The sequence below is a fragment of the Beta vulgaris genome, chromosome 5 (genome assembly GCF_026745355.1).
Source record: "Beta vulgaris subsp. vulgaris cultivar EL10 chromosome 5, EL10.2, whole genome shotgun sequence".
Classification (NCBI taxonomy): Eukaryota; Viridiplantae; Streptophyta; class Magnoliopsida; order Caryophyllales; family Amaranthaceae; genus Beta; species Beta vulgaris.
This window is the reverse complement of record NC_079206.1, coordinates 33,156,856-33,167,305: the sequence shown is the minus strand read 5'-3', so window position 1 is coordinate 33,167,305 and position 10,450 is coordinate 33,156,856. Positions and strand designations below refer to the sequence as shown.

Sequence of the window (10,450 nt, the reverse complement as noted above, 5' to 3'; positions counted from 1 at the left end):
GTGAAAGGGCCTGACCATCTAGACTTTAACTTTCCAGGAAAGATTTTTAGCCTAGAGTTATAGAGTAAAACCTTATCTCCAATCTTGAACTCCCGAGGGAGGATCTTTTTGTCATGCCACTTCTTGGTTTTCTCCTTGTATACTCGTGCACTATCATACGCTAGCAACCGAAACTCATCAAGCCTCATTGATTTGTAGAAGACGTTTCTCCCCCGCAAGCTTTTGATCCATATTAAGCTCCTTGATCGCCCAAAAAGCTTTATATTCTAATTCAACGGGGAGGTGACACGCTTTCCCATACACAAGCCTATACGGTGAAGTACCAATGGGCGTCTTGAATGCAGTTCTGTAAGCCCAGAGTGTGTCATCTAATTTCGTGCTCCAATCCTTCCTAGACCTTGCAACTACCTTCTCAAGAATGGACTTAATTTCGCGGTTTGAAACCTCTACTTGCCCACTTGTTTGAGGATGGTATGCTAATCCAGTACGATGGTAGACTCCATATTTCTTCAAAAGGGTGTCTAAATGTCGTTCATGAAAATGGGAGCCTCCATCACTAATCACAGCTCGTGGGACCCCAAACCTCGGAAATATGATCTTCTTGAACAAAGCTATGACTACCTTAGAACCTTAGTAGGAGATGCCACGGCTTCAACCCACTTAGAGACATAATCCACAGCAACCAATATGTAGCAATTTCCATTGAGGAGGGGAACGGTCCCATAAAGTCAATACCCCAAACATCGAAGATTTCAACTTCTAGAATACCGTTTGGGGCATCTCATGCCTTCTCGAAATATTGCCGGTCCTCTGGCAAGCGTCACATGACATGATGAAAGACTGTGCATCCTTGAACATTGTCGGCCAAAAGAAACCCGACTCATGGAGCTTTGCAACAGTCCTGGAAGGGCCATGATGCCCTCCATAAGGTGAGTTATGGCAGCGATTCAGGACTCCATTGACCTCCCATTCAGGTACACATTTTCGAAAAAGACCATCTGAACATTCACGAAACAAGTGAGGATCATCCCAAAAGTAGAATTTAACATCATGGAGGAACCTTTTCTTCTGTTGGTAGGACATATCAGGAGGTATCACACCGCCTACCAAGTAATTGCGTAGTCGGCAAACCAAGGAATCTTGCTGTGACTGCATATAAATGATCGTCAGGAAAAGAATCATCTATAGGAGTTGAGTTCATACCATCTTCATGCCTGATCCTTGACAGGTGGTCTGCAACTACGTTCTCTGCGCCCTTCTTATCACGAATTTCTATGTCGAACTCTTGGAGTAAGAGAATCCATCGAATGAGCCGAGGCTTAGCTTCCTTCTTAGAGAGAAGGTACTTCAAAGCAGCATGATCAGTGTAGATAATAATTTAGAGCCAATCAGATAAGATCTGAACTTCTCTAAAGCATTGACAATAGCCAAAAGCTCCTTTTCTGTAGTAGCATAGTTGACTTGAGCCTCGTCCAATGTCTTGCTAGCGTAGTAGATTGCATGCAAGACCTTATCCTTACGTTGACCAAGTACTGCTCCAACCGCATAATCACTGGCGTCACACATTATCTCGAAAGGGAGTTCCCAATCGGAGAGCGGATAATAGGTGCAGTTATTAAAGCTTGCTTGATCCTGTCAAAAGACTCAAGACACTCATCAGTAAAAACAAATGGAGCATCCTTAAGAAGGAGTTGGGTCAGTGGTTTAGCAATTTTCGAAAAATCCTTGATAAAACGGCGATAAAATCCCGCATGACCAAGGAAGCTTCGTACCCCTTTAACATTAGCTGGTGGGGGTAATTGCTCAATCACTTGGACCTTAGCTCGATCAACTTGGATGCCCCTATCGAAACAATATGGCCTAAGACGACTCCTTCAGTCACCATGAAATGACACTTTTCCCAGTTTAAGACCAAATGACACTCTTCACATCTTTTCAGGACTTTAGTGAGATTAACTAAGCATGTATCGAACGTGGAACCATACACACTAAAATCATCCATAAAGACTTCCATGATAGACTCGATGAACTCAGAAAAATACTCATCATGCAGCGTTGAAAGGTGGCAGGGGCATTACACAAACCAAAGGGCATTCTACGATATGCAAAAGTGCCATAAGGGCATGTGAATGTGGTCTTTTCTTGATCATCAGGATGAATGGGAATTTGGAAGAAACCTGAATACCCATCCAAATAGCAAAATATTTATGACAAGCCAACCGTTCAAGCATTTGGTCAATAAAAGGTAGAGGGAAGTGGTCCTTTTTAGTGGCCATGTTGAGTCTCCTATAGTCTATACACATACGCCATCCAGTCACAGTTCTAGTAGGGATTAACTCATTCTTTTCATTTTTCACAACAGTCATGCCACCTTTTTTGGTACTACTTGGACAGGACTTACCCACTTAGAGTCAGCAATAGGGTAGATAATACCTGCATCGAGTAGTTTCATCACCTCTTTCTTGACCACTTCCTGCATGTTTGGGTTCAATCTCCTTTGTGGTTGAATGCATGGCTTATGGTCATCCTCGAGGTGTATCCTGTGCATACAAAAATCGGGGCTAATACCCTTCAAATCATCAATACTGTACCCTATAGCCTTCTTGTGATTTTTCAGAACAACTAGAAGTTTGGAAAGTTGGCTATCATCGAGTGCAGCACTGACAATTACAGGATCTAACTCTTGCTCATCTAAAAGACATACTTCAAGTGAGAGGGGAGAGGTTTAAGGTCGGGTTTCTTTACCTCAACATTAACACAGATCGATCGAACCTCTTTACCTGTTGGCATCCATCAAGGTCAGATTCTTCACTTGCTAGCATCCTCTCAATAGCATCTACTTCATTGCTCCATATACTGCCATCACCTGTGGAAGAATCAAGACAAAGTACCGCCTCCAAGGGATCTCCATAGAGAGCTTGGGGCATGTTATCATGGCAAATTACATCAACCACATCAATACTATAGCACTTTTCCTCTAGCATAGGACTTTTCAAAGCAGTGCTCAGATTAAAAGTGACCTCATCATCTCCAACAGATAGTGTAAGCTTACCATTTTTCACATCAATGACGGCACCAGCAGTATGAAGGAATGGCCTACCCAAAATGATTGGAATTTGCCTATCTTCCTCCATATCAAGTACAACAAAGTCCACGGGAATAAAAAATTTACCTACTCTAACAGGTACATCCTCTAAAATACCTAGGGGGTATTTAACAGAACGGTCGGCCATTTGTAGAGTAATATTGGTAACTTTCAAACTTCCCATATTCAATTTTGAGGAAACAGACAATGGCATAACACTCACACTAGCCCCCAAATCACATAAAGCTTTATCAATGAACAAACTACCAATGTGACAAGGTATAGAGAAACTACCAGGTCTTTTAATTTTGGTGGAGATTTATTTTGTAAAATGGCACTACATTCTTCAGTAAAAGCAACTGTCTCCACCTCGTTAAAAGCCCTTTTCCTAGTCAAGATATCTTTCATAAATTTAGCATAAGCAGGCACTTGAGTAATTAATTCCGTGAAAGGAACTGTTACCTGAAGATTCTTGACGACTTCCAAAAACTTACCAAATTGCTTGTCCAGCTTACTCTTGAGGTGACGATTGGGGAAAGGAAGTTTGATAGGAGGAACCTCAATAGCAGGCTTTTTGGCTTCATTGGTCTCTTCATGTTCAGTGGCTTGCTTAAAGTTCTCCTTATCATTTTTAGCTTCAGCTGGGACCTGTTCCTTATCATTTTCACACTCAAAGTATCATCAATAGGCATGGGTGGTCCATTGTAGTGAGAACCACTTCGGAGAGTGATGGCATTTGCCGAATCTGTAGGCTGAACAGGTTGTGCTGGAAGAGCACCTTGTTGTCGAGTAGAGTTCGAAGTAGCCAATTGTGCCAACTGATTCTCCAACATCTTATTGTGAGCAAGAATGGACTCAATTTGTGCCTTGTCAGCTTGTCGATCCTTTTGCATTTGTAGCATCATGTTTCTCATCTCAACCATCATTGGATCGGCAGGAGGTGCTTGTTGAGATGGATTGAAAGGTGGTCTAGAGAAACCAGGAGGTGTTGGGAAGGTTGTTGGTAGTACCTCTGGTTCAATTGTTGTGCTTGTGGTTGTGGTGCAGGAGGATTCAGGACATTAGTGCTCTTGTAAGACAAGTTAGGATGATTTCTCAACCCTGGATTGTATGTGTTGGAGTATGGGTTGTTCGGCCGATATGCTTGAAAAGCATTAACTTGTTCGAGAGAACTCCGACACTCTTGTGCCCAATGTCCAACTATGCCACAATTATCACACATAATCTCGGAGGTAGTACCCAAAGCAGCAACACTTGCAGGAGAGGAGAGCTGCATATTGTCAAGTTTATTGCTGATGGCATTCATCTGTGCAGCTAATAGGGATATAGAATCTATCTCATGCTTTCCACCCTTGTTAGCTAGTCCTCGAGGATTACCATATTGAGAGTTGTGGATAGCCACTCCTCGATCAAATCATGTGCAGCATCAATTTCTAGTTTCATGAATCTCCCATTTGCTGCAGAGTCAAGGATAAGTCTCGAGTTGTTCCCCAAACCATTGTAGAATCCCTGAACTAGGAACCATTTTTGTAGACCATGATGGGGACATTCTCTCTGAAGATCTTTAAATCTTTCCCATGCCTCATGTAAAGACTCATCAGTCCCTTGGGTGAAGTTTGTAATCTGACTACGCAACCTAGCAGTCTTCTCTGGAGGGTAGTACTTTCTGTAGAAAGCTAGAGCCAAGGTATTCCAATCAGTGATCCCAAGAGTGGCTCGATTAATCCCATTGTACCACATCTTTGCCTTGTCTCGAAGTGAAAATGGGAAAAGAATCTCCCGAATCTGATCTTGTGTCACTCCCTGCTGCTTAATGGTAGAGCAATATTGGCAGAAATCTTGATAATGAAGATTGGGGTCTTCATTAGGTCCACCACCAAATTGTTTTCTTTCGATCATGTTTAGCAATGCAGGTTTGATCTCGAAATTTACAGCTTCGATTTCAGGCATTTGATTGCTCTTGGGAAGTTCAGCCAAAGAGGGTTGGGAAAAATCAGTAAGCCTCCGAGCCATCTCTGATTCTGGTGGAGCAATAGAGACAATGCTGGTAGAATCAGAGTCAGAATCCAAAGGATTATCTTCCCTTGGATTATCTCGCAACTGTCTGGAAAAGTTCTTTGTCTATGAAAGGATCTTTCGATTTCAGGATCAAATTGTAGGCAATCTGAACTCAAACTCCTGCGCATAGAAGAACTAAAGAACAAACAATTAAGAGATTTTGTCCCAAAGAACAAGTGTTCTCTGAGACGAGAGTATATAATCTAGACTCTAAAACAATTAAAGAAAATGGAACAAAACCGTTTCCCCGGCAACAACGCCAAATTTTGACAGGCTAAAGTCGTATCACCTTATCAAAAGTAATCCTAAAGTCCTCTAACAAATAGTAGTCAGGGAAGTAGGGTCGAATCCACAGAGAAACAGTGTTCTTTTCCTAATTGTCAGTCAAATCTAGAGTATAGGAACGAGTGTTTGTGAGTAATTATACTAAACTAGACTATAACTATATCAAGAATTATCAAAAATAAAAAGTCTAGGGCATAGGTTCACCAATGATCAATCTTTCGGATGAAACATACAAAATCAACAATTAATAATGCAGTTAACAGATTGATTCGCTCTCTCAAGTCTAAATCAAGCATAGAACGATATTAACAGGCTCTCGCAATTTATTAACACCAATTCTACCTATTGAAACTAGCCTTAATATCAAGTTTATACCTCTCGGCGCATAACCTAATATTGCAACACTATAACAATCAAATCTGGCCAAATTGGATTGAATAAGACATAAAAACATTCAATAGGAATCAACATGCATCAATAAAAATCAATACTTTAATAAACATCCCTTCCTAATTGATCATGGATCCCCCTAAACCCTAGAAATAGACTACTCAATCATAATTGGGGAAAACATATTCATAATTAAATAAGCAAACATGAATTAATAATAAAGGATTGAATAGGAATAAAAAGAGGAAAGAAATAATACCAATTGTAGAACCAATCTTGCAAAAATCAAAGCTTCTATTGAAAATTCAATGTAATTGGGGAAAAAGCAAAACTAGGGTTCTTCAATAATTGAGAGAAAAAGAGTTCAATCTTTAATGAATTAATTATGGAAAAACAAAATAGAAAATAAGTAGGAAATAATAATATTCCCTTGAGTCTTTATACCTTTCTATTTCCTAAAACAACTGAAAAATAGAGTCAATTCGTCAAAAGATAAAGCCTTATTCGACTAGGAAACCCGGAATAACCCGCGGCCGCGGGTTTTCGGCCTGCAAAGACCATATCTCCCAAACTAGAAGTCGTATCGGGGCGTGTAATATACCGTTGGAAAGCTCTTCAAGTCTAGTTTCCAACCCCACTGGAATCACTGAATTCCGATCTCTGGATAATAAGTTATGATCAAAAGAGTGCACATGACTCAATTTCATACTTCTTTTAATACGTTTCCGCTATGTTTGAGTTGCAATCCGACTTGAAGATGCCCTTTGGACTTCTCATTTGACTTAGCTCCTTCCTAGATGCTTCTCATGCTTAAGCTTGTCCAATAATACTCCAATTGTGTTCTCAATACCTGAAAACTATCAAAAACACCGAAAACACACACAAGAGTAATATCTTCTCAAGTTAAGTAACTATATGCAATTATGGACTAAGAATGCAACTAAATGATCCTAAAATGCAACCTAAATGCATCATGAAATGCCTATATTAATATGACTCATCACTACTACTGCTACTGCTACTACTACTACTGCTACTGCTACTACTACTGCTACTACTACTGCTACTGCTGCTACTACTGCTACTACTGCTGCTGCTGCTACTGCTGCTGCTGCTACTGCTGCTGCTACTACTACTGATGCTGCTACTGTTGCTAGCTGCTGCTACTGTGCTGCTGCTGCTACTGCTGCTGCTACTTCTACTGCTAATGCTGCTGCTGCTGCTGCTGCTGCTGCTACTGCTACTGCTACTGCTACTGCTACTACTACTGCTACTATTACTACTACTGCTGCTGCTACTACTACTACTACTACTACTACTACTACTACTACTACTACTACTACTACTACTACTACTACTACTCCTGCTATGAGGGAATGCATATATGTTTTATGTGATGACTTGAATTAAAAGTTGTTAATCACTCAAAGTGAAATATCGGAGGGAAATGATGAATAGGTTGCCCTGTATGGGAGGTTCAGCGCCCCCTACAGGTTTATCTTGTTAAAAGCTGATTTTCTATTACTTGTCTTCCTTCTATCTTGTTGTGATCCAAGTAGTAGAAGTGTGCACACTAGGGACTCTGTTATTATGGCCATTATGTTATCCGTAGGTGGTTACAGCAGATTGACCCCAACCTACAATGTTGAAGTAAGTGGTTATAGGGGATTGACCCTGACTTACTGGCGTTCTCTTTTCTCTTATTGAATAACTGGATTAATTGAATTAACTATTAAGTGTGTATATATGTGTATATGTATTATGACTTCTAAACCTATTAACCTACTATTTTACAAAGTCTTTTCAACTTAAGTATTTTACGGGATGGAGTTGGAATTACTCAGTTTTTCTGATTTTTGGAAGCTTGTCTCTCTTGTTTCTTCTCAATGTATTTGTGCAGGTGGTGATCGACAGGGGAACCAATGGGAGATCATTTAGAGTTGTCATCCACTTAGTTTATGATTTAGCTTTCGTTGGAACTCTGAAACACTTAAGTATTAGTAATATTTAGTGAACAACTTACTTGGTTGTAAGGTTGAATTAATTTGATATTAGTATGCTTCAATCTAGCCTTGCATTAATTTTCAAGGAGACAAGTGCGGCGGTAGCATCTCGAGTCGAGTCGAACTATCGTGGATTTTTCCCCCATATCAAGTTTTTTTACTAGATGAAGAAGGGTTCGAGTCGACGGGGGTGTTACATGAGTATTGCGAGTGTGGGGAAAAAGGTGGAGAGTTTTGCAACGACATTAAGTGGGTGAGCGTCATCTACTTTTGGAGATGTGAAAAAACGAATAAAACTGAAAGAGGAAGAGTTAGAGTTGTGGCAAAGCAAAGCGCCAGATGGGATTATGATTGCAAAGTGAAAGGAGATTGTGTTGGAATTGGATGAGTTGCACCGCCTCCATGACTCGTATTGGCACGCTAGAGCTAGATCAAATGAGATGAAGGATGGAGATAAGAACACCTTTTAAGTTCATCATAAATCTAGTCAGCGGAAACGTCGCAATATGATTTTGAAGCTAAAAGATGATGTAGGGAGGTGGAGTTCGAATGAACAGGAGGTGGGAAAAATAATGTCGGACTACTTTGGCAGAATATTCTCATCATCTCGCCCCCACAATTTTGATGATGCGCTTACTAGGATTTCGGTGAAGGTCAATGATGTGGCAAATGTGAGACATACTGCCGAGGCAAATGCCGAAGAGATACGAGATGCTCTTTTCCGAATGCACCCGAACAAAACTCCCGAAATTGACGTTATGTGCTTTTTTTTATCATAAATTTTGGCATATTGTGTGTAATTCCCCGTAAATTTATAGATTTTATAAATATATTTTAGTATATATATATATTTATATTTACATATAATTTAGTTTAAAATAACTTATTTATTTAGAAGGTTAACTATTTTGAAAGTGAAAGGAATTATTTTAAGGATTTAAGGAAGTTAAAATATTTTATTAAGGCATGCTTTGAAAAATATTTAAAATGCTATTTGGATTCGAAAAAGGATTTTTAATGGGCTTGAGGAATCCAAATACTAATTGGACCAGGAAAAAAACTTCTAGTGATGTTAGGAGTATTAAATCATCAACCCTATTCATCATTCAATCCTACTTAAAACCCAATTGCCTTTTCCTAAATCCAAAAGGAAAACATACCTAAAATACCTTGAACCCAAATATTTTACCCACACAAAACTTTTTCTCTCTCCTCCCTCACAACAAAGCCGACCACCTTAGTTTCTTTCTCTCTTCACGTTTTTCCTCTTCTTCTTCTTTTCTTCTTTTCCAAGAAATATTTTCTTCCTCCACAAGAAATTACACAACTCCACCACCGCCGACCACCACTGGCTGTCTGCGTGCTGCTGTCTTGTAACCGGAGATCCTGCCCTTGTTCTTCTTCTTGTGTTGGTTTGATTACTTTTCTTCTTCCTCAAGTTTTAATTAAAGATTATGTTTTTATGATTTATTTTAGTACTAATTATGATTAGAAGTTTTAATTTAATGTTTTAATGATGAATCTATGATTATAGAAATTATGTATTGGAAGAATAAAAATTCAGATTTGATTATTATGTTTAAATTGAAATTTTAATCATCAAAGCATTGATTTTTAGGGTGTTGAAGATTGGAAAATCATAGTAGCATGGTATAAACTATGAAATTGATTAAACTTATGAATTTTAAGCATGTTTAAGTATGTTAAAAGGAAGTTTTAATAAATTATAAGCTGCTGGAAAGAAAAGTATAGTGAAATTTAGAGTATTGGCGTTTTTTATAAGAGGATTTAATGGCTCCGGCGGCAGCTAGATAATTAGAGCTTTGCTCAACTTTCCTCATCAACTTTGCTTAACTTTCTTTGATACTTTGCAATAATTAGAGCTTTGCTCAACTTTCCTCATCAACCCGAAGAAGGTCAATTGATTTCTGGTTTTCCTCTGCATACCCCCGGCCCTCCCTCAGAAACAGGATTATTACCTCCAGTATATATATTGTTAATTTTTCTTTGATACTTTGCAATAGAGGTACACAATTCACTTCTGATGGAGATTATTTCATCTAATTGAAGGCTTATTACATATATCTCGTTGTTGTTAGAAAGGCAATTAATATTCAAGCAACAACAATTTTAAAAATTAGATTTCAACATCATTAATTTATCATTCATAAGTAAGCTAAACAGATTTGGACTCCAAGTTGGTACAATAAATTATCAATTGATCACAAAATAAACTTGTTTCTTAATGTTTTACCGTCATAACATGTTTCTTTTTTTAATTCTTGTTGGCTATATTTTTGCTTCCTTGTATAGCAGGAAAAATGGGAAAGTTCAGTAGAGATAATTTGCCTTCTAATTCACCTTCTACTTACGAAACTTTCTTGAGTTTAAGAAGCATATCAGCACTAGGGACAAAAAACAGACAAATCCATTAATTCTCAGACATGAGAAAACTATCTAAAATGACAATAAATCTATAAAGGGAAATTCTAAATGGTGACCCTATGGTATTGTTTTTTCTACATGGTGGAAATATGATATTTTTACTTTTTAAAGTGACCTTATGGTTTGATAAATGTCAACATGCACCAATTTTATTTTTAACAGCTAATCCGTACTTACATGATTA

General features: G+C 38.6%; 1 non-coding gene across 1 annotated transcript; it reads left to right on the top strand.

Moving 5' to 3' along the window:
• The first annotated feature begins 4,616 nt into the window (after positions 1 to 4,616).
• LOC125498017 (small nucleolar RNA R71) lies at positions 4,617 to 4,723 on the top strand. The gene has a single exon (XR_007274789.2). It is a non-coding gene; the product is annotated as a small nucleolar RNA R71 (small nucleolar RNA).
• The last annotated feature ends 5,727 nt before the right edge of the window (positions 4,724 to 10,450 follow it).